General features: G+C 48.4%; 1 long non-coding RNA gene across 2 annotated transcripts; it reads right to left on the bottom strand.

Moving 5' to 3' along the window:
• Positions 1-6150: 6150 nt before the first annotated feature.
• LOC114484871 (uncharacterized) lies at positions 6151-17806 on the bottom strand. 2 transcript variants are annotated; one of them, XR_003678244.2, is made up of 4 exons: positions 15131-17806; positions 14383-14449; positions 13173-13452; positions 6151-6180 (listed from the first exon to the last, which is right to left on the bottom strand). It is a non-coding gene; the product is annotated as an uncharacterized lncRNA (long non-coding RNA). The 2 variants fall into 2 exon arrangements; XR_008616547.1 differs by lacking the exon at positions 6151-6180 and adding an exon at positions 11040-11125.
• Positions 17807-17834: the final 28 nt, after the last annotated feature.

Below are 17834 nucleotides of genomic sequence, written 5' to 3'. Positions count from 1 at the left end.
GAAGTCTGGGATGACCTGTCATGGCCCTTAAACGGTTCAAGATCTCACGGGGGTGATAAGACATAAGGATGTGAAATTCAGACAGCAACGTCAGGTAGGATGTAGTTAGCTGTCAGAGGGTGATTCCTGGGGGAGAGAAGGGAGGAAGCCAGGGGAGGGAAAGGGTAGGACTTGAGCTAAACCACTGCTTCTTTATGCCACTCCCTCACTCGAAAACCTTCAATGGCTCCCCAGTGCCCTCACAGTAAAGGCTTTAATGCCCCCCCCGCCCAGACCCCTCGTTATCTGTCTTGCCACAGCAAACTGGAATTTGGGGGAGCCTACAATACGCCAGGCACTACCAAATCACATACTATTATAGGTTAGCAAGCAAGTATTGTCACCCCCTTCACAGATGAGGAAACTGAGGCTCAGAGAGGCAGAAAGTTCTGGGGGTTAAGAGGGTGGGCTCTGGAGTCACATTGCCCGGGCTCAAACCAGGCTCTAGCCACTTACTAGCAGCACAAACTTGGGCAAGGTATCTATGCCTCAGTTTCCTCATCTGCAAAAGGGAAATAATAATAGCACCTAACACATAAGGTTAAGTTATGTTAAGGTTAAGTTATGTTAGGAAGTTAATGAATAAAAAGCATTAGAACAGTGCCTGGTGCATAACAACAGTTATATGGCACTTCCTATTTAAGTGAACACTCAAGAGACAAAGTCATGGCACCACGATGTACTCAGGATGTGGCAGAGCTGGCGTTCAAACTTAGGGGTCTCTGAGCCCAGAGTCCTCATTCACACCCACCACTCTGCCCCACCTCCATCATCTACACATACCAACGCACACAGAGTTACAGGTGCCTTCATGGAGAGCTGCTCAGAGGACAGAAGGGCAAGGAGATGGGAGGGGGCAATTCTCCCTTGCAGGAGCCTGGGGGTCTGGGGTGCAAAGGAGATGCCAAAAGAGGCTTCACAGTTCTGAGTTATGAAAGCCCTTGAGAGTTGAGCCTGAGCCATAATCACCTCCTTCCTGGCGCTGCCCTAGCCTGGCTCTCAGGGACGCTGTAGGATGCTCTGGTACCTTTCGTTCATCCATTCATTCATTCAGCCCCTATTACATGTCGCTCTGTGCTCAATGCTGCGGGCAGCTGCTGCTCCCAGCCTCCTGCAACTCATGTTCAAGCGGGGAAGAGGAAAAATTAGCAAGTTAAGAATCAAATAATTATATAATCACAAATCTCCCTGAGACACTGGCTTTCAGATGAAAATTTGAAGGGTAAGGAGTGAGGACCAGGAAAACGGGATGGAAGAGAGGGGGAGGTTCCAGGCAGAGGGAACAGCGTGTGCAAATACTCATTTCTTAAGGCAGGAAAGAACTTGGCCTGTGAGTAGATCTAAAAGATGATCCAATCTTTATCCTAGGCGAGCAAGGGACAAGTGACACAGAAGGAGGTGCAAGAAGTGGGCAGGGGTTGGTCCTCATGCGGCAGGCCTTTGAATTTTATTCCAAGTACAAAGACAGCCCCTGACTCAGAAATGACATGAAAAATCACCACTGAGGTTTCCATGATAAATTCACCAAGCCAGAGTCACGGCTAGACACAGTGGGAGGGACAGATATAAGTAAAACACATCCCTTTCCTGAAATTCATAGTTTTATTTGAGTTATTTACTTGTAATTTGTAATCTGCCCTTTTCCATTCAATTAATGTCTATTTATGAAAAGCTCCTCCCAAGGGTGAAAGAGCTTACAGCAAAAGACACATAAAGAAAAAGGATGTTAAAGGTAGAAACCCAAACCATGGAAAGGAGAAGGAAGCAATGTGACAAAAGTACAAGCTTCCCGGCAAGCAGGGCAAAAAGAGAAACATCATAAATTCTGTAGCTTTCACGGTCAAAGCCAACACTTCAGTTGCTGTAGAAAAGAAAAATTTTTTCTTGATCTCATACTCTCTGGAAAAGAGAGAAAACACATGAAACAATAATTAACAATCAAGGCTAAAAGTATGGAAGGCCAAAAGAGTGTCCCAAACAGAAACTGAGATGAAAGTCTTTGAATCCTGGCATCTCAGAGCACGCACTCCTTGAAAGGCAGCAGAAAAGGGCCGGCAGGAGAGCATTAGTAGAGTTAGAAAAGCCTATATTTGAAGCCCAGCTCCATCCTTAACCAGCTGTGTGACGCGAACAAGAAACAGCCTTGGACTTCCCTGGCGGTCCAGTGGTTAAGATCCCGCGCTTCCATTGCAGGGGATGCACGTTCGATCCCTGGTCGGGGAGCTAAGATCCCGCGTGCCGAGCAGCACAACCAAAAAATTAAAATTAAAAAAATTAAAAATTAGGGCTTCCCTGGTGGCGCAGTGGTTGAGAATCCGCCTGCCAATGCAGGGGACACGGGTTCGAGCCCTGGTCCGGGAAGATCTCACATGCCGCGGAGCGGCTGGGCCCGTGCGCCACAACTGCTGAGCCTGCGCGTCTGGAGCCTGCGAGCCGCAACTACTGAAGCCCGTACGCCTAGAGCCCGTGCTCCGCAACAAGAGAAGCCACTGCAATGGGAGGCCCACGCACCGCAACGAAGAGTAGCCCCCGCTCGCCGCAACTAGAGAAAGCCCGCGTGCATCAACGAAGACCCAACAGAGCCAAAAATAAAAATAAAATAAAATAAATTTTTTTTAATTAAAAATAAACAGCCTCCCTGAGCCTTCATTTCCTCATCTGCAAAATGGGTTCAATGATCTCTACGTAGGACTAGGGGCTGGGATGCTCTGGGGCACTGAATGTGAAAGCTCCTAGCACAGTGCCCTGATGTAGCTCGTACTCAACAAAGAGTGATAATAATCATAGCTAGAATCTGTTGAGCTTTCCCTTTGTGCCAGGCTTTAATTTAAGCATTTTCCATGATAACGATAACAGCCACATGATGAGCTAGATCCTATTATTATCTCCATTTTACAAACGAGGACATTGAAGCTCAGAGAGATTAAGATATGTGCCCTAGGACACACAGCAACAATACGGTAGAGCCTAGACAGTAAGCCCAGCAGTCCGTCTTCACCCCTAGATCAAACTTACTTCTCCAATAGTGATCTCCTCGCCCCCTTCTCTTTCCCTCCATCCCCCAGTACACAACCACTCTGTCTGCTAGAGTGCTCACCACTGAATGGAAGCTCCTCCCTCCATGGAGCCAAAATCCCTGCCCCACTGGCTCAGCTCACTCTCACCTCCTTCCCACACTTTGCCTCTCTCCTTGCCTTAGCTCTGTCCTGTGGAGTTTGTGAAAACCAGACTAAACTTTCTTCCACAGAACAGCCCTTTAGAGTCAATTGCTTCTGCTTAGGGGAATGGCAAAGGGTTAACAGAAGTGAGACACAAAGCTGGCCATGAAGGATGAGGAGGCCTCTTCCCTGGGCTCCTTGACAGCAGAGACATGACTCACTTTTCACTTGCTTGGCACATGGCAAGACCTAGGAATCTTATGAACTGAATAAAGGTGAGCTGAATTGAACTGAGCCGAGTTGAACTGAACTAGACTGAACTAAATTGCAAGGTTGAATGGATGGAGGGTGGGTGGTGGGTGGATAGCCGGATGGATGGATGGATAGATTCATGGATAGGTGGATAGATGGATGATTGACTGGATTGATGGATGATGGAGAGCTGGTTTGAGAAGTGGAAAAATGGATAGATTTTTTTAGATACTAAAATGATGGATGGATGGATGGATGGATGGAAAGTAAATTCAGTGACCACAGCTGGTAGGGAAAGCTGGTAACTGAAGGTACGGAGGTAGGAATGTCCCAGGTATGTTTGGAAAACACTGAATAAATCATTGTGACTGGGGCAGAGGGCTCATGCCAGAGAAAATAGAAGAAGAGTAAACACCCACATTCCGTCTCCTACAGGAACAGATGGAGGCACCGGCGAGGGTGCTGTGCGGGTTGTGTGCTCGGCGGCTGCTGGGAAGGGAGGAGTTAACAGCAGGATGGCTCCCCGGCCAGCTGCGACCAGGGTGACACTGACAGATGACAGCGTGTCCTCCGCACTAATAACACTGCGGCGTTCTCCTGCCGCTCCCCGGCCAGCTTCAGCTCCAGTGGATCAATACCAAAAGGCACATATTGAAAATCCTCAGCCAACTCCCTCCAAGGCATGGATGCTTTAAAGGACTGAACTGCAGAGTAGAAGGGACCCTCAAGGCCAGCTCATTCCCTGGACTGGGCACTCCTTGGGCCAGGGGTGATGTCCCATACACCTTGGCATCCCCTGTCCCATTACAGGGCCGGACGAGGACAGCCCTCTCCAGAAGTTTGCTGAGTGGATGACTCAACCTCCTGGCCAATGCAGGAGTCCTCACGGAAACATCTCTATGGCGCATGGTCCCTCAGCCTCTATTTGCACACCTCTGGTGACAGGAGGCTCTCCACCTCCCCCAAGCAATGAGAGCCTTCTTTGTTGGACAGATTTGACAATGAATCATCCTCCCTATTTTGAGTTAACCTTCCCTCCTCTTTATTTGTCCATGAACTTCTATTTCCCATCTCCTCCTCTTCCCTAGCCTCCTCTCTTCCCGTCTCCCAAACCATCCACTAATCCAGTCCTCACTTCCTGGGATGCTGAAGTCACATGATTGAGGAAGGGAATCTGCATCCACTGAGCACCTGCTCTAGATGAGATAAGTCAGAAATCTATAAGTGTCGTCTCATGTAATCCCCCTGGATGTCCTGCGAGGTAGGTGCTATTATCCCCATGTCACAGACGAGGACCCCGAGGCTCAGAGAGGTTAAGTAATGCATGCAGAGTCACTCAGACACATGGCAGCAGAGCTAGGGCTCGAATCTAGGTCCATGGGCTCCCACGGTGCCACTGCCACCCAAGGGCACACAGTGTGAGTATTTCCCAAGTCTTGTTCTCGGCCTCAGTCGAGTCTGGGAAAGGCCTTAACTGGTCCTCTAATCCCCCACCCCAGGGGGAGCGGGAGGGACTTGTTCAGAGCTAAGGGGCTGCCCAGATCAGAGGCTCTTCCCCCGCAGAACTTGCCACTTCCCTCCGTCTCTCCCCGCCGGGGCCGTAGCCTCCAAAGAGCACTCCTCACGGGAGGGAACCAGGGCTCCTTGGAGAAAAGGCTGATTCCAGGACTGAGGAAGGGAAAGCACAAGATGAGTCTGGAACATCTTGTTCTTCCAGAAAGCCAGCGAGTTACCAGAGACTCCTGAGGGCTGGGTCACAAGGCTCAGTATCCAACTAGATGGGGCTCCAGAACAGGAGAGGTGATAATCAAACAAAATAAAATCCATATGCATTACATGTTATTAACATATTACATACACATTAGCATAACATGTAATATTCTATCTATAGGTAGGCCTCCTACCCTGCCTAGGAGAGCTCTAGGCACTGTGGACACTCATTCAGATGCAGCCTGGAAACCTCTAGAACAGGATCCTGAGCCCACAGCCTATCCCAGGCTGAGCCTCTCCCAAATTCTTCCACTCCCCATCCCCGACCCCACCTTTCCCTCCATAGTGAAAAACAGTAGGGGAGATAAACTTCTGTGAAGGGCTCACTGGCACTGACTCCTGGGGAGGGAAAGGATTTGCCCAGATTCCCCCGTGGGCCACTTGGGCCAGACCTCCAGGCTCCAGAGCCCACGGCCTCCCCGTCAGTCCACTGCCAGCATCTCAGTTCTGGTGCGTGGCCCGATGAGCAGGAACTGTTCCAGGAGTTCACATGAGGCCTCAGACAGGGACTGTCCCAGCCCCAGGGGCCATCTCTGTCCCTCTTAGCGCACCTCCAGTCCGGCCAGAGTCCCGGCCCCAGGGGCCATCTCTGTCCCTCTTAGCGCACCTCCAGCCCGGCCAGACACCTGCCTGGCGTGACAACCCCTCTGCAGCCTCTGTTCCCTGCTGGGCCCCCATTCAGTCTCTCTCCAGGTCCCATGGTCCTCCCTCCCTCATCTCCATCCCATCACCACACCGTCCCCCCAAGTCCAGCCCGGCACCGTCACACACACACACCCTGCCACCCCCTGCCCTCCCTCCAAGCCCTCCTGTCCCCCTGCTCAAATAATGGTCACACTCTTAAAGCTCAGACAAAAAAGTCAGGATTCAGCCCCTGCAGGCTGTTCCCAAAGCCCACGCCTGTGACTCACATGCACTTGTCTTTTCTTACCTTTTGTGCTTGAGTCTGGATAGAACATCCCTAGAAGGAAACACCAGAAACTAGTAAGAGTGGTCACCTCTGGGGAGGGAGAGCCAGAAGCAGGGATGTAAGCGAAACCAACTGCACTGGGCATCTTTTGAATTTGGAACCATATACATAAAAAATCTATATAACATGAATGAATTAACTTTAGAAAAGGTGACCATTCAAAGGCCAAAATGACAAGCCTTGACTCCACCATGACTAGTTCTCTGACCTTGGACAACTGTACTTAAGTACTCCAAGCCTCAGTTTACTCATCTGTAAAATGGGGGTGATCACAGTATCTATCTTGCAAGGTAGGTGATAAACCAGTGCTCAGGAAGCACTTAGCACCATGCATGGCAAACAGTCAGGGCTCAGAAAACATGAGTTTTCTCTTTGGTTTTCTCTTTGTCCACCTTCTCCATGAAACTCCGAGCTCCTTTCTTTTTGGCTGCACAGCGCAGCTTGTGGGATCTTAGTTCCCCGACCAGGGAGATGGTGAGAACCACAATGTTCCACTTTGGATCCCAGAGTTTAGCCTCGCTCCTGGCATGATGATTAGAACTCTTGAAACATTCCCTGACGTTTACGAGACACATTTCACTGTCCTCAGGATGGCTTTCATGGTCCCTCTCTGGCTGCTCCCGTCTTTCGGCTGCACCTCTAGCCATCCTCAAATGCCCAATGGCCTTTGACAGCTCTTGTTTCCGTGCACTTGCCATCACCCCTCTTTCCTTCCCTCCACCTTTGCACTCCCTTTGCCTGGTAATCTGCAAACTCATCCCATCCTTCAGGATCTTGCAAAAGCTCCCTCCTCTGTGTAGCCTGTCCTCCTGCCCCTGGTGGACTCAGTCACCCCCATGGCACTTAGAACAGACCTCTGAGCAACACCTATCAATCTGTATTGTTCACTATTTACCCTCTGTCTCCCCTGCTGCTCTGAAAACTCCAAGAGGACAGAGGCTGTGTTTTCACTTCAAATGTATGGATACATTTTCTGTATCCCTAGTGTTTAGCAGGGTCTTAGGAAATGTTTGTTGAATGAATAAATGAGTGAATGAACGAATGAGCAAGTCCTGTCCCCTCGGCCACCTGGCAGCCGTCAGAGGCCAAATTATGGTGAGTCACTATGCCCTGCCCATGCCTTGTGGTGAAAGCAGTGACCTCTCTTTGCAGTGTCTTCCACCAGCTCCAAGCCAGAGGCTGCATCTCTCAGCCTGAGTGCACCCAGAGAGCCTTCCAGGCCTGGCCTGGGAGCTGCAGTTGGCTGGCTGTTCAGCACTGCGGCTTCAGGGAGACTGAGCAGCCTGCAGGGAGCCCCCTGCTTCCCCTCTCCCTGCTGCAGAGTTCTGCTGAAGCCCTCGACCAGGCACCGTCCTAGGAGTGGGGCAGAAAGGCAGATAAGATAGTCCCTGCCCTCCCAGACAAATAATGGCATGGAAAAGATGGTTGCCGGGTCCACCCCATTCAATCCACCACCTATGATTCATCGAGTGCCTGTCATGTGTCACTCTGTGCCTTTATGCAAGTCCTGTCACCTCTCTGTGCCTCAGTTTCCTCCCCAAATGGGGGTGAGGAGACCTACCTCACCTAAAATATCAGGATTATTTGGCCAAAGGAACGTATGAGAATTGTTCAATGAACTATGAAAATCTGTACCAATGTTATTATTACTGTTGTTATTTCTATAGCTTACGATAACATTAATAAATAACTGAAGCCCTCTCCTCGGCAGCCACAGTGATTTGCACATAGTAGGTGTTTAATTGATCGTCAATGCATTGAAATGCAGTCCAAGGGCTGGTTAGGACCCTTCATGCCTTGGCGAGCAGCGCCATCCTGTGGCCAGAACTCAGAACAATGGACCTCCGGGTGGTCAACAGGGATCAGGCTGGGAAGGGATGGCTGGGAACCCATGGATGTCGCTTTAGGACAAATGCAAGGAAAAATCTGTCTGACACCACAGAACAAGGAGAAATTTCTTCACCCTCAGAGGTGGTACAGGCTCAGAGTATAAACAGGGGCAACGAGGGTCTGAAGCAACACTGGATTATTTCTCTCTGAAGAGGTCATTGGGAAAACTGGTGTGCCCAAGGAGCAGCCCAGCCACCTTTACAGGTGGACTGGCCTGGCGCTGTGAACAACACTGTCGTTCCTTCATCTGAGAAGACTTGAACTTGGCTCTGTCACTCATAAGCTGTGTGACCTTGAGCAGACTGCTGCCCTCTCTGGGCTCCAGTTTTCTCATCTGTGCAGTGAGGTCATAATCCCTACACTGGCCACCTCAAGAGTTCTTGTGAAGATCAAATGGGATAAGAAAAGCACAACTAGTTCATAAATGGTAAAATCATGTACAAACATGATAGTTATTACTATTTCCAATAATACTAATAACTGGCATTTATTGAACTTCTCACTGTGCTTAACCCTTTATGGTATGATCTCATTTAATTCCACAAAACTCTATAAGATAGGTACTTTTATAAATCCCATTTGAGGATGCAACTAGAGATTATCAAACTAAGTGAAGTAAATCAGGAAGAGAAAGACAAATACCATATGATATCACTTATATGTGGAATCTAAAATATGACACAAATGAATCTATCTACGAAGCAGAAACAGACTCACACACAGAACAGACAGACTGGTGGTTGCTAAGGTGGAGGGGGTTGGGGGAGGGCTGGAGTGGGAGGCTGGGGTTAGCAGATGTAAGCTTTTATACAGAGAATGGATAAACAACAAGGTCCTACTGTATAGCACAGGGAACTATATTCAATATCCTATGATAAACCATAATGGAAAAGGATATTTTTAAAAAGAATGTATATATATGTATAACTGAATCACTTTGCTGTACAGTAGAAATTAACACATTATAAATCAACTATACGTCAATAAAAATAAATAAATAAAAAGAATCCCATTTTGCAGGTGAGAACACTGAGGTTTAGACATGTTTACAATTTTGCCAAAACACACACTCAACTAGTAAGGAGGAAAGCCAAGATTTGACCTCAGGACAAGGTGACCCCCAAATCGAGATAGTCAACCACAATGCTATACTGCCTCAATAGTTCCAGCCACTGACAAGGGGTTTCAAGGTAGCCCCTGATATGCAGGGGTAGGGGTCTTGAAGAAAATTAAGGAATTATTGACATTTGTCCTCTTTTTCCCAGAAAATTCTGCTTCCTTCCCATCTCTAGCGCAGCACCTCCTTTGACCTTGGAAGAGGGGAGCCCTTGGGCTCTGCACCCGGAGTCCTGCTGACAGCCAAGGTAAGAGACTCACAAAACATTCCCTTCCTGGGGCCACAGCTGGAAAAAGGCCATGCCTGTTCCCACAAGGCACTGGCAAAGGAAAATGGGGGACAGGTCCCCTTCAAGGTCTCTTTCGAAGAGATGGTGACAAATCTGTCAGGGGAAGGTGGCTAATTTGCAACAATTATAATGACCCTCACGTGTCGAGAGCCCTCTTGAGTTTATGAGTGTCCCCCTAACCATTTTCTCATTATTTGGCCCTCAGGATGCTCCTTTGAGGTCAGAATCCTTAGCGGTTTTTACAGATGAAGAAACCGAGGTTTTAGGAGATGAAACAACTTATCCAAGGTCATGCTGCAAGTAAGTGGCAGAGACAGGCCTCAAATTCAAGACTCCAGAGTACATAATGGACAATATCAAAACGCTGGCAAGGCATGAGAGAAGGGTGAAACTTCTACACTGGTAGTGAGATTTTTTAAATAATGCAGCCACTTTGGAAAACGTCGGCAGTTTCTCAAAAACTTAAACATAGAGTTACCATACGACCCAGCAATTCCATTCCTAGGCATATAACTAAGAAAACTATGTCCACACAAAAGCCTGTACATGAATGTTCATAGTAGCATTATTCATAATAACCAAGGAACAGAAACAACCTGAAAACACACAATTGTTTAAAATGTTCTGTTAACTACTGTATCAGTTCAGGGCCTACTATAAACAAATGAAAAAAAAAAAAAAAAGAAGATTCCAGAGTACAAATTCTCCTGACACCCAAGGCCCCCAGCTATTTCTGGTTGACAGTCCTGGTTCTAGCCCTAGCTGTGCCATCCTCAGCCAGGCCACTTAGCTTTGGTTATGTCAGAGATCCCTGCCAGCTCTGCCTTTGTGTCCTCTATTAGTGTCCTTGACCCGTAAAGATGAGGGTGTTCAGCGGCTTCTGCAGGTTTTAGAGAGAAGCAGCTGTGACTCTGCCTCCCTTGAGGAGCTCTTCCTGACTGCCCAAGGCTGAATTATTATCCCTCATCCTGTTCCCACAGCACTTACAGCATTGCATTGTAATTTATCTGCAAATTCCCAGGGGGCCAGGCAGCACACATTCATGAACATGAAGTGGGTCAAATACGATGCAATAAGGAATAGTGGGGACTGTGGTAGAGAGCCCCTGGTCTGTGGGCAGCCCGTATGCAGTGCCAGCTTCTTATCCTCAGGCAGAAAAGCCAACCCACTGTTGCTCGATCTTAAGAGAAGCCAGAATTCTGGATTTTTATGTGAAATCTGCTTTTTAAATGTAGTTCAAAATCTATTTCATTAAGCACTTCATAGGTATTGCAGCCCCTGGATCAGCCACACCTCCTTTCCCACTAGACTTTGGGCTACTTGAGAGCACAACTGGGTCTCTCTCTCTGAACTCTGAGTGAGCAGCTCAGGAACTGGTTCCCTACAAGCGACAAGAGATTGCTTTTGAAATGCTGCAATATCTTGCCCCAGTCAAATCCCTACAGGTTTCTGGTGACCATGCCAATCCAGCTGGCATGGATTAAGGGTTTACTGCACACCAAACACTGTTTAAGCACTTTACATATTAGCTGACCTAATTCCCATTACCTACCTACTATGATTCTGTCCATTTTACAGATGAGGATGCCGAGGCTCAGACAGTTGCACAACTTGCCCAAGGTCACGTGGCTAGTGATAACCTAGGATGCAAATTCAGGCAGTCTGTCTCCACAAATTTCTGCTTGCATTGCTGTGATACCATACTGCCCCGTGAGACGCCCCCCACCCCCGCTTAAATATCACCTGCAGTCACTTAGCCCCGATAAAGCTCTCTGGGAAGCTGCCAGGTATGGTTTCCAGTCTTAAGGACAGTGGGAGCCAGGGCATGTGGCAGGAACAGAGAACAACGCATGTACTGCAGAAAGTGGACCTGAGGTTCAGAGAGGGGTACGTACTAGTCCAAGACCATACAGCTAGATCAAGCCGAAGTCAGTGTTTACCATTTACCCCAGCACAACAAACCCCAGCTTCTCACAAAGGAAAATGTATAGGGCAGAGAGGAGGAGCCAGGAGAAGCCTGGTTCTCGCTCATCCCATTGAAACAGTCAAGCACTCTCTAAACTAGCTAACTGGTTCCGAAGGAAATGGGAGTCTATTTTGTCTCCTAACACCAGGGCTGCAAATCCTGATATATCTCAGGCCACGGCAGAGAAGTGGATGGCTCAGCATTTGGAGAGATGCCCGCACCAGGCAGGAAGTGGGGTGGATGATTCAACAGGTACCTCTCTATTCTGAGAACTGATCCTGTGATGGGTGAGTGTACATCCAGCTGAGATAAAAAATAAATGTGAATGCCAGACATCGGAACCTACAGCAAGCCTCCCTCTCTTCCAGGGGACTTAAAGCATCCTTTGGGATGCTTTAATCCTTCCAGGTTTTCTATTTTTAAAATTTTGCTGGGGCAACAAGGCTCTTAGGAGGCTGGGGTGGGCTGGTGATTCAAAGGCTTCCCTTCCTCCCGGCGCACCCTCCTACAGGATGATAAAACGCTGCGGTTCCACAGAGTTGGCCTGGGCACCACTTCCCCCAGAGTCAGTCTTTCTCATCTGTAAAATGGAGGTAGTGCCCTTTGCATCGCTGAGACAGAAAAGTTTGGTACAAGTCCACGATTCCTTATCTGAAACACTTGGGGCTCAATGTGTTTGCTAACAGAATTCTTTGGATTTCAGAAAGGTTTTGTGGTGGGTCTACTGTATATTACACAACATGCCCAGCAAGCTCTGGGGCAGTACTCCATAAACCCTTTCATACACAGTATAAACTCTTTAATATTCCTATACAGAAAAATGTATACATATTCATGCTAAGTGGGATAAAAGAAAGACTATAAATAACCTCACATCCAATTCACATCGGGTTTGTTATCAAATGCTTGCCCCAACCTCATGAGAAAGCTTTGGGTTTTCAGAGCTTTTTCGGACCTTGGAATTGTATATGAGTGTCAGCTTTGGTTTCAGGCACCCCTGGGTTTCCATTCCAATTGCACCTTTACCAGATGGCTGACCTTGAGCAAGACATCCCTCTTGACTGCACCTCTGTTTTCAAATCTATAAAATGGGGTGGTAGTCCCTGTGTTGGTTCCTAGAAGGCACACAAGGTTGCTGCACTGGAAGGGGGTGGCCACACTGACAGGTCCCCAAAGGAGGCCTTGGTGAGTCCACTGCAGTTTGGGGTAAGTCTGCACACAAGGCAGGGGCTTGCAAGGCTGACGCATAAACACATGATGCATCTGTTAATAGAGAGCACAAGAAATACGGCCGCCAGCAGGACCCGGCGCTTTTGTTGGCCTGACCAGCACATACCCCCCCTTCAGTAAAAGCTCTGTGAGGAGTCACGGCCGTGAGAGGAGGGAGTCCGAACAAGCAACAGCGTTATTCTGAAGAAGCATTCAGCAGCAGACGGAGCTTGAGGGGACATTCCTGCCCAGGAAATGGGGTGACACTCCAGCCCCCTCGACAGGGCCAGCTCTGGCTCCAGGCCCCTCCCCCTTCTACATCTCCAGTCCCTCCTCCATTCCCTGTGATCAGTTTCCCTTGTAAACCATTCCAGGACTCCTTCCAGCCAGACTCGCTCAGAAACTCTGGCATTTGATGTGTCCCCAACTCTTCAGCCACACATTTGCAGACAACCAACTGGTGACGCTTACAAAAGGTCGGTTTACATCTGCGGCAGGTTTGCCGCTCTTACCGTGGCCACGATAGCATCTCCCACTCCACGTGCTCTTCCAGAACCTTGTGCCTTGACTCTGGGCAGGCGTGTGACTCGCTGGTAACCCGGGGAAGGGGTGGAATTGATGCTGTGTAACCTCTGAGGCCAGATCGTAGAAGGCCATGTAGCTCCCAGATTACTAGTCAGAATACTTCCTCTGGAAGTCTCCAGCCCCCATATAAGTCGTCTGACTGTCCTGAGACCACCAGGTGGTGAGGAAGCCCAAACTCTCCATGTGGACTCACCACATAGAGAGACCCTGAGACGAAATGGAGAGAGAGAAAAAGAGAATTGTCTGGCCAGCCCCCAGCTACTCCAGCTCCCCCCACATCTAACTACCATTGGCTGAGAGACCCCAGGCCAGAACCACCCAGCCAAGCCCTTCCCAAATTCCTGACCCACAGAAACCAAGAGAGAGAATAAACAGATTGTTGTAAACCACCAAGTTCTGGAGAGATGTTACACAGCAACAGATGACCAGAACAGAGGCCAATTTTATTTCCTTCCTGCCTAGGGTGACCATACCTCCCAATTTGCGAGGAACAGTCCCCGTTTACACCTTTTGTCTGGCATAATTATTGATAGTGACCCCTTCTCTCCCAAAAAGTGCCCCAATTTGGATGGTAAATTATATGGTCACCCTGAATTTGGCCAAGTTCTCAGAGCATACTACAGATGCTGGCAACAACCTTCCACCTCACAGTCTAGAATAATCAAAATACATGAGATGCCACACACATAGAAAGCCTTCAAGAAATCGGTGCTGTTCTCTCATCCCTTCCCCTTCTCCCAGTTCTGTCCTGTCTGGATGCTCAGCAGTTCTGCCAGGAGATGGCTTAAGGAGCAGGCTCAGCCCCCTCACAATCTCCAGAGTGCCTTCCCCAAATAAACATACAACCCCAGTGAAAGCAGGACATCTACTATGCAAACACAGCTTCAAGACAAGCCCGGGGCTCCCCCTTTCCACCAGATTGCTCTCACTATGTCCTTCCCATGGGGAAATCCTGGAGCTGCCACTGATATCCAGGATAAGAAGGGTCTGAGTAAATCAGAGAGCAGAGGCAAGAGACAGGAGAATGGCGAGAAAAAGAAAACCCAAACCTCAGGAAAGCCCTTCTCCACCACCCTGGAAGGGATGGGAGCTTTTAAGGGCACGAAACTGCTCTCATATCCTAGTGCAGCCACTTACTCACTGGGCCAAGTACCCAACCGCGCTGAGCCTGCTTCTCCCTCCTGCAAGAATGTCTCAGAGAACTCTTAGAAAGAATTGAAGAGAAGACGATTTATGTAAAGCACTAGCACAGCACCTGGCATACAGTACGCACTCAATAAATGCTAGTTCCCTTTTTAAAACACTGGAGGTTCCTACTAGAAAATGCATTTGTTTTACCTGGAAGGGACAGGACAGAACAGAACAGCACAAAGGGCTGATCAGAAAACAGTAATAATGGTGCCTCTTGCTCCTAGACACAACATAAGGCTATGAATATGGAGGGCCTGGCAGGCACCTATGGGTCTCCCCTTTTTAGTTTAGAAAATGCTTCTGCAGTCACTCCCTCGGCTAGAACAGAAGCTCTTTGAAGGCAAGACTCTCACTCATTATATACACAGGGTCCTGCTGCAAAAGTGGTGGTTCTTATAATGCAAGCTGAATAAATGATCTCACACCAATTTTGATCCCTTTATTCACTGATTTAGTCAACAAATGCTTACTGGTCACCTGCTCTATGTCAGACACTGTTCTAGCAACTGAGAACACAGGCCCTACCCCCACCCCCTCGGGGTGCTCCATGTGATAGAAGAAACATACGGGGACCCAGATTTACCCACGGCTGGCCCGGTCCCATCATCCCTGTGTCTGCTCAAGAGTTATCTCCTCAATGAGATCTTCGACCACCACTCCTAAAACAGCTGCTTCTCCCTCCATCCCTCCTCACCCTCCAGCTCTGCTTCATTTCTTCATAGTTCTCTTCGTGCTCTGAAATATTTTTGTTCCCTTGTTTAGTCTCCGTCTCTGCTTCTAGAGTGTCAGCTCCATGAGGCAGAGGCTTTGCTGTCTCACCTAGAACAGTGCCTGGTGATACACATTTGGGGAATTGTTGAATGAATGGATGGGGTTTTGTCAGAATTAAATGAGAAAATGAATTTAGCACATTACCCTGGGCACATAAATAAGGACTCAATTAATGATAATGTACTCAATATCAATAGTAAGTTGCAATATGTGCTAAAATATAGGGGGAGATGTACTTTTGCTGAATTGCTCGGATCATGTCTTTTGTTTTTTGGTGGGTTTTTTGGGGTTTTTTTTTTTTGCTGTGGGCCCACAGGCCATCTGTTGCAGTCTCTCTCTTGTGTCAGAGTTTCATCGTCTTTTCCATTTTGGCTGTGACGTCTCTGCCCACCCCAGATGGAGAAGGATTTGGAGTGTCTTGTCTCATTCTCAATTATGGGTCCCTGGGCTTGAGTGGAACATCTTTCCTCCATTGCTTTCTCAATGGACACCTCTGCTGCCTCTTTCTGCCTATCCAGTCTCCACAGGATGACCCTCCTTTACATTAAATCAGGGCATGACCTCCCTCCCTCGCCACTTCAAAATCCTTCAGTAGCTTACCTTTATCCTGAGGATAAAATCCCATACTCTGTTCCGTGGCCTGCACGTTTCTACGTGGCCACTTCCTCTTTCTGGGTCATACCCAGGCTCTTTCCTGCCTTGAGACCTTGTCACCTGCTGTTCCCTGGTGCCGGGAATACATCTCCCCTAGATCTTCACTAGCCTGTGTCCTCAACCAACCACCCCTCTGAGTAGCCTTGCCCTGTCCTCATTCACACTCGCTCATCATGTGCCTGGTACCATTCCAAGAACTTACATTAACTCATTTAATTCTCACCACAGCCCTGTGGCATAAAAAGAAAAGCATGATTGGGAACTCCCTGGTGGCCCAGCGGTTAGGACATGGCACTTTCACTGCCGGGGCCCAGACTTGATCCCTGTTCGGGGAACTATCCTACAAGCCATGCAGTGTGGCCAAAAAAAAAGCATGATAGCTAGCGGAGAGTGAGTATAAAATGGCAGAATATAAAGATGATAGGTAGCCAGGAGCAGACAGTCCACAGGAAGACATTTGTATTTTACTCCAAGTACGTAATGGGAAGCTGCTAGAAGGTTGTGAATAGACTACTTTGATCATCATGCAGAGAATGAACCCTAGAAGGACAAGAGTGGACACTGGGAGTCCAAGCATGAGGCTGGAGATGGTGGGGGAAAGTGGTGGCATTCATGATAGGTTTTTTTTGGCCGCACCTTGAGGCTTGCGGGATCTTAGTTTCCCAACCAGGGATCAAACCCGTGCCCCCTGTAGTGAAAGCACAGGGTCCTAACCACTGGACCACCAGGGAATTTCCTCAAGACGTCTTTTGAAAGAAGAATAAAGAGGACTTACTGAAGGATTAAATGTGGCGGAAAAGGGAAAAGGAGCTACCAATAATGACTACAAGGTTTTGCAATGAGCACCACTCACTGGATAGCATGAACAAAAAGTAGGAAAACTGGAAGATGAGCGGATTAGGAGAGAACTCATGGAAACAGATGCTGCTGTTAACATTTTCATTTTACAGATGAATAAGGTTTCAGAGAGATCCAATAACCTAACTTTACCCAACTGGTAAGTGCGATTCCTGAATATTTTCACATACATTTATCTTTACCCTCACGGTACCCCCTTTTTATCTTCTCCAATTTATAGATAAGGAAACTGAGGTCCAGGGAGGTGAAGGCTACACAGCTAGAAAGTGGCAGAGCCAAGAATAGATATCAGATCTAACAGCAGATATATTTCCCAATAAAGGAGACACGCTGGGAGACTGATGAGGAAACCTAAGAGGCCAGGTAGAAAAGAATCTGAGGTTTGAAAAGAATCTGAGGTTTGAAAAGAATCTGAGGTTTGAGCAAAAATCGCGCGCTCAGATTCTCTTCGATGTTTTGAAATTCCCCAATAAGACTCCAGGACAAACTCCGTAGGCTGGGTTTCGAAAAGGACAGCACAGTTGCCATCGTAGGAAAGTGCTTCCTAGTCGCCACTTCAGAATCACAGCTGCTCATTAAAATGCAGATTCTGGGCTCCAGCTAAGACATGCTGGTATAACAATCTATGGAAGGGAGACCCGGAATCTGCATTTTTCAAATTAGCGCTCCAGAAATCTCTGTCAAATAATAAAGTTTGAGAACTGTGGAGGTATGGTTTGAACCCTGGCAGCCACCCACTACACTAGTAGTCTGATCTACGCAGTTCACTTTGCACCTCCTGGCCTCAGTTTCCGAAACCGTGAAAGAACCAGCGCGTCGCGACGATGTCGGCCTGAAACACTCGACCTTCCCCTAGCAGTGAGAATCAAACAACACGATCGCTTAAAGAAGGCAGGAGCGGGCTTCCCTGGTGGCGCAGTGGTTGAGAGTCCGCCTGCCGATGCAGGGGATACGGGTTCGTGGCCCGGTCCGGGAGGATCCCACGTGCCGCGGAGCGGCTGGGCCCGTGGGCCACGGCGGCCGAGCCTGCGCGTCCGGAGCCTCTGCTCCGCAATGGGAGAAGGCACAGCAGTGAGAAACCCGCACATCACACACACACAGAAAAAAAAGCAAGA

Source organism: Physeter macrocephalus, unplaced genomic scaffold (genome assembly GCF_002837175.3).
Source record: "Physeter macrocephalus isolate SW-GA unplaced genomic scaffold, ASM283717v5 random_110, whole genome shotgun sequence".
Taxonomy (NCBI): Eukaryota; Metazoa; Chordata; class Mammalia; order Artiodactyla; family Physeteridae; genus Physeter; species Physeter macrocephalus.
Note: the sequence above shows the minus strand (reverse complement) of the source record. Positions and strands in the feature narration are given on the sequence as shown.